Below are 6,586 nucleotides of genomic sequence, written 5' to 3'. Positions count from 1 at the left end.
CTTATTTTTATTTTTATTTTTATTTTAAGACAGGATCTCGCTCTGTCATTCAGGCTGGAGTACAGTGGCAGGATCATAGTTCACTGCAGCCTCAAACTCCTGAACTCAAGCAATCCTCCTGCCTCAGCTTCCTGAATAGTTGGGACTACAGGCATGAGACAGCATGCCTGGCTACTTTTTCTTTTCTGTAGAGACAGCTATGTTCACTGGGCTGGTCTTGAACTCCTGGCCTCAAGTGAGGCCTACCTCAGCCTCCCAAAGTGCTAAAATCACAGGTGTGAGCCACCGTCCACAGTCCAGAACTTGCTTCTCTAATAAGCCCAATCTCATGATAACTAACCCACTCCCACAATAATGATATTAGTCCATTCATCAGGGCAGAGCGCTCATGACCTAATCACCTCTTATGTGGCCTCACCTCCCAACCCTGTTGCATTAGGTATTAAGTTTCTGACACATGAATTTGGGGGGACATATTCAAATGATAAAAGTAAAAGATATCACAAGGGAATAAAATGATAGACTAGAAAATATGTACTTAACACAAAATAAGACAATAATGGAGGAACAGAGGAATAACAACAACAACAACCAAAAGACATACAGAAAACAAACAGCACGATGGCAGTTGTAAAGCCTACCTTACTAGTAATTACATTAAATGTAAATGAATTAAACACTACAATTAAAAGACAGATACTAGCAGAAGGGATTTTTTTATTTAAAAGATCCAACTACATGCTGTTGACAAAAGACAATCTTTTTTTTTTTTTTTTTTTTTTTTTGAGATGGGGTCTTGCTCTGTCACCCAGGCTGGAGCGCAGTGGCATGAGCACAACTCATTCCAGTCTCAAACTTCCTAGGCTCAAGCAATGCTCCCATCTCATCTTCCTGAGTAACTGGGACCACAGGCATGTGCCACCATACGTGGCTAATTTTTTTAATTTTTAGTAGAAATGAGATGTCACTATGTTGCCCAGGCTGGTCTCAAACTACTGAGTTCAACAATCCTCCTGCCTCAGCCTCCAAAAGTGATTGGATTATGGGCATGAGCCACTGCTCCCAGCCTCATACTTTCAAGAATGGATATAACAACTAGGCAGAAGGTCAACAAGAAAAGAGAAGGCTTCAATGATACCGTAAATCAACCAGCTACACCTAATAGACAATCTGTAGAACACTTGACCCAGCAAGAGCAGAATATGCAGTCTTCTCAAATGCTCATGGAACATTCTCCAGAGTAGCCCATACATTAGGCCATAAAACAAGCCTCCATAAACATAAAAGGACTGAAATTACACAAAGTTTGTTCTCCGACCACAGTGGAATGAAACTAGGAATCAATCACAAAAGGAAATTTGGGAAATTTATAAATACATGGAAGTTGAACAACATACTACTAAATAACATCGGTTAAAGAAGAAATCACAAGGGAAATTAGAAAATATTTTAATGAAAACGAAAACACATATCAAATCTTCCGGGACGTAGTTAAAGCAGTGCGTAGCTATAAATGCCTGTGTTAAAAAAAGAAGAAAGATGTTGGCCAGGTGCATTGGCTCATGCCTGTAATCCAAGCAGTTTGGGAGGCCAAGGCAGGTGGATCACCTGAGGTCAGGAATTCGAGACCAGTCTGGCCAACGTGGTAAAACCCCATCTCTACTAAAAATACAAAAAATTACCCAGGCGTGGTGGCACGTGCCTGTAATCCCAGCTACATGGGAGGCTGAGGCAGGAGAATTGCTTCAACCCAGGAGGCAGAGGTTGCAGCGAGCCGAGATCGCACCACTGCACTCCAGCCTGTGCGACAAAACGAGACTCTGTCAAAAAAAAAAAAAAAAAAAAGAAAAAAGATCTTAATTCAATAACCTAATGTTCCATCTTAAGAAACTGTAAATAAAAGATCAAATTAAGCCCAAAGCAAGCAGAAGAAAATAAAATAATAAAAACTAGAGCTAAAATACAGGAAACAGAATAGAAAAATAGAGAAAATCAACAAAATAAAAAATTGTTTCTTTTTAAGAATCAACACAACTGACAAAGCTTTAACTACACTGATCAAGAAAGAGAAGACTCATATTGCTAAAATCAGGAATGAAATAAAAGCCATTAATACTGCCCTTATGGAAATAAAAAGGATTATAAGAGAATACTATGAAAAATATATGCCAACAAGCCAGATAACCTACATTAAATGGACAAATTCCTAGAAAAACACTACCCAAACTGGCTAGGCGTGGTGGCTCACACCTGTAATCCCAGCACTTTGGGAGGCCAAGGCGGGCAGATCACTTGAGGTCAGGAGTTCGACACCAGCCTGGCCAACATGGCAAAATTCCTTCTTTACCAGAAATACAAAAAATTAGCCAGGTGTGGTGGCACATGCCTGTGGTCCCAGCTACCTGGGAGGTGGGAGGATCACTTGAGCTCGGGAGGCAAAGGTTGCAGTTAGCCAAGATCGTGCCACTGCACTCCAGCCTGGGTGACAGAGTGAGACCCCATCTCAAAGAAAAACACTACCAAAACTGACTCAAAGGGAAATAGAAAATTTGAATAGACTTACAATTAAGAGATTGAATGAAGAATCCAAAGACTTCCCACCAAGAAAAACTGAGGATTTGACAGCTTCACATAGACTACACCATCACCAAGAAATATTAATCCAGGAATGCAAAATTGATTCAACATAGGAAAATCAATGTACATACCACATCGATAAAATAAAGTAGAAACATCACATAATCATCTCAATAGAAGCAGAAAAAAAAACCCACCATTTGACAAAATCCAACACCCATTCATGATAAAAAACACTCAACACACTAGGAATACACAGGAAATTCCTACCCTGATAAAAGGCATCTACAAATAATCCACAGGCAACATCATACTTAATAATGAACCGCTGAATGATTGTCTCCTGAAACAAGAAACAAAACAAGGATGTCCACTCTCATCATTTCATTCAACATTGTACTGGAGGTTCTAGTACAGTCAAGGCTAGAAAATAAAAGGAATCCAGATTAGAAAGGAAGATATAAAATTATCTCTATTTACAGGTTTTATAATCTTATGTTGAAGATTCCACTAATAAAACTATTAGAGCTAGTAAATAAGTTCAACAGAATTGTAGGGTATAAGATCAATATACAAAACAGTTGTAGGAGTGGCACAGTGGCTCACACCTGTATTCCTAGCACTTTGGGAGGCTGAGGTGGAAGGATTGCCTGAGCCCAGGAATTCAAGACTAGCCTGGACGACACAGCAAGACCCTGTCTTTGCAAAAAATTTAAAAATTAGCTGGACATGGTGGCACACATCTTCAGTCCTGGCTACTTGGGAGACTGAGGTGGGAGGATCACTTGAGCCCAGGATTTTGTGCTGAGCAGCAGCCTGGGCAACAGAGCAAGGCCCTGTCTCTAAAATGATAATAATAATAATAATAAAATAATTTTTTTTTCTGAGACAGAGTCTTGCTCTGTCACCCAGGCTAGAGTGCAGTGGTGCAATCTCGGCTTACTGCAACCTCCACCTCCCAGGTTCAAGCAGTTCTCCTACCTCAGCCTCCCGACTAGCTGGGACTACAGGCGCATGCCACCACACCCGGCTAATTTTTTTGTATTTTTAGTAGAGACAGGGTTTCACCGTGTTAGCCAGGATGGTCTCGATCTCCTGACATCGTGATCCACCCGCCTCAGCCTCCCAAAGTGCTGGGATTACAGGCGTGAGCCACCACGCCCGGCCAATAAAATAATTTTTAAAAGGTTAAACATAGATTTACCATCTGATCCATCAATTCCACTTCTACATGTATACCCAAGAGAAATGAGAACATATGTCCACACAAAAACTAGTCCATGAGGGAGGCCGAGGTGGACGGATCACCCGAGGTCGGGAGCTCAATACCAGCCTGGCCAACATGATGAAACCCCATTTCTACTAAAAATACAAAATTAGTTGGGCGTGGGGGTGGGCACCCGTAATCCCATCTACTCGGGAGGCTGAGGCAGGAGAATCGCTTGAACCCAGGAGACAGAGGTTACAGTGAGCCAAGATCAGGCCATTGCACTCCAACCTGGGCAAAAAGAGCGAAATTCCATCTCAAATAAAACAACCTTGTACATGAATGTTCACAGCACCATTATTCACAGTAGCCAAAAAGAAAAAATAACACAAATATCAACTACTGAACAGATAAAAAATATGTGGTGTAACGAGAAAAACACTGAATTGTATGAAAAACCTTCCCCCAAACTTGGAGGCAGTTGAGAGACCAGAGAATGACTCAGGCAAGTCCAGCTTGGCGAGTAGATGAGTTTGAGGACTTACATACGGGACACTCCTGGACAGCAGCAGGACAGTGCTAGAGATCCGCGCCACCTCCCATCTCTAAGCCGTTTTTAAGCTAATTTTCTAGCTCTTTGCCTACTGCGTGTATGCAGTGGGACTGTTTTCCTTGGTAGATTCTCAGATCCTCTCCAGGATGTTTGAGTTCTCAGGAATATCTTCTCCTAGGCTGGGCACCATGGCCTTGGCTCACCACCCAGCATTCAGGATTCAAGCAGTGGACGTACACCTCCAAGTAACCTGATGGGGGACCTGCCACACTACATGTGGTATAGCCATACAACAGAACATTATTCAGCAATAAAAATGAATGAAATACTGGTTCATGTTCCAACTAGGATGAGCACTGAAAACAGTATGCTCAGTGAAAGAAGCAGACAGAACAGGTCACATATTGTGTGACTCAATTTATATGAAAGGTCAAGAATAGGCAAACCCACAGAAGCAAAGAGTAGATTCAGAGTTGCCAGGGGCTTGGTGGAGGGGGAGATGGGAAGTGACTGCTAATGGGTTCAGGATTTTAGTAGGGGAGGGTGATCACAATATTCTGAAATTAGATAGTGGTCATCATTGCACAACTCTGAAGAAACTAAAATGCACCTTATTGGACGCTTTCAAAGGGTGGATTTTATGGCATACGAATATCTCAACAAAACTATTCTTATTTTTTTAATTTTTTTTTTCCAAGACAGAGTCTCACTCTGTCGCCCAAGTTGGAGTGCAGTGGTGCAATCTCGGCTCACTGCAGCCTCCACCTCCCAGGTTCAAGTGATTCTCGTGACTCAGCCTCCTGAGTAACAGGGATTACAGACATGCACCACCACACCCAGCTAATTTTTGTATTTTTAGTAGAGACAAGAGTTTCACCATGTTGGCCAGACTGGTCTCGAACTCCTGACCTCAAATGATCTGCCTGCCTAAGCCTCCCAAAGTACTGGGATTACAGGCATGAGCCACCACGCCTGGCCTCAATAAAGCTATGTTAAAAAAAAAAAGGCAGACAATTCAAATGTCCTTCAAAGAGTGATGGGTAAGTAAACTGTGGTACATACATACCATCGAATACTACTCAGCAATAAAACCTATCTGTGTTGACGTATATAGCTTAGATGAATCTCTTCTAGGGAATTTTACTGAGTTAAAAAAAAAAAGGCAGTCTTAGAAAATTACAGACTGTGTGGTCTATGAACTGAATGTTTGTGTTCATCCCAAACTGATATGTGGAAACCCTAATCCCCAACGTGATAGTATTTGGAGACGTGCCTTTGGGAGGTAATTAGGTAATTAAAGCCCTCGTGATGGGATTAGTACTTTTTTTTTTTTTTTTTTGAGACAGAGTCTTACTCTGTCACCCAGGCTGGAATGCAGTGGCACGATCTCGGCTCACTGAAACCTCTGCCTCCTGGGTTCAAGCAATTCTCCTGCCTCAGCCACCACACCCAGCTAATTTGTTTTGTATTTTTAGTAGAGATGGGGTTTCACCATGTTGGTCAGGCTGGTCTTGAACTCCTGACCTCATGATCTACCTGCCTCGGCGTCCCAAAGTGCTGGAATTACAGGCATGAGCCACCACACCCAGCCGCAGGATTAGTTCACTTATAAGAAGAAACAAGGCCAGGCATGGTGGCTCATGCCTGTAATCCAAGCACTTGGGGAGACTGAGACAGGAGGTTCACTTGAGCCCAGGAGTTTGAGGCCATCCTGGGCAACATAGGAAGACCTTGTCTCTATAAAAAATGAAAAGTTAGCTAGGCATGATGGCACGCGTGCCTGTAGTCTCAACTATTTGGGAGGCTGAAGCGGGAAGACTACTGGAGCCTGGGAGATGGCGACTGCAGTGAGCTGTGATTGCGCCACTGCCCTCCAGCCTGGGCAACAGAGACCGTGTCTCTAAAAATAATAATAATAATAATAATAATAATAATAAAATAAATAAAAATAAGAGAGAGTTTACTTTCCCTCTCTGCTTTCCACAATGTGAGGACACAGCAGGAAGATGGCCATCTGAAAACTATGAAGATAGTCCTCCCCAGAACTTGACTCTGCTGGCATTCTGACCTCAGTCTTGACAGCTTCCAGGACGGTGAAAAATAAATCTCTGTTGTTTAAACCACCTAGTCTATGATATTCTGTTACAGCGGTCTTAACTGATTAAGACAGTATGATTCTATTTTTTTTTTTTTTTTTGAGACAGAGTCTCACTCTGTCTCCCAGGCTGGAGTGCAGTGGCACGATCTCT

This window comes from Pan troglodytes, chromosome 18 (assembly GCF_028858775.2).
Source record: "Pan troglodytes isolate AG18354 chromosome 18, NHGRI_mPanTro3-v2.0_pri, whole genome shotgun sequence".
In the NCBI taxonomy this organism is placed as follows: domain Eukaryota; kingdom Metazoa; phylum Chordata; class Mammalia; order Primates; family Hominidae; genus Pan; species Pan troglodytes.
This window is presented reverse-complemented; position numbering follows the sequence as displayed.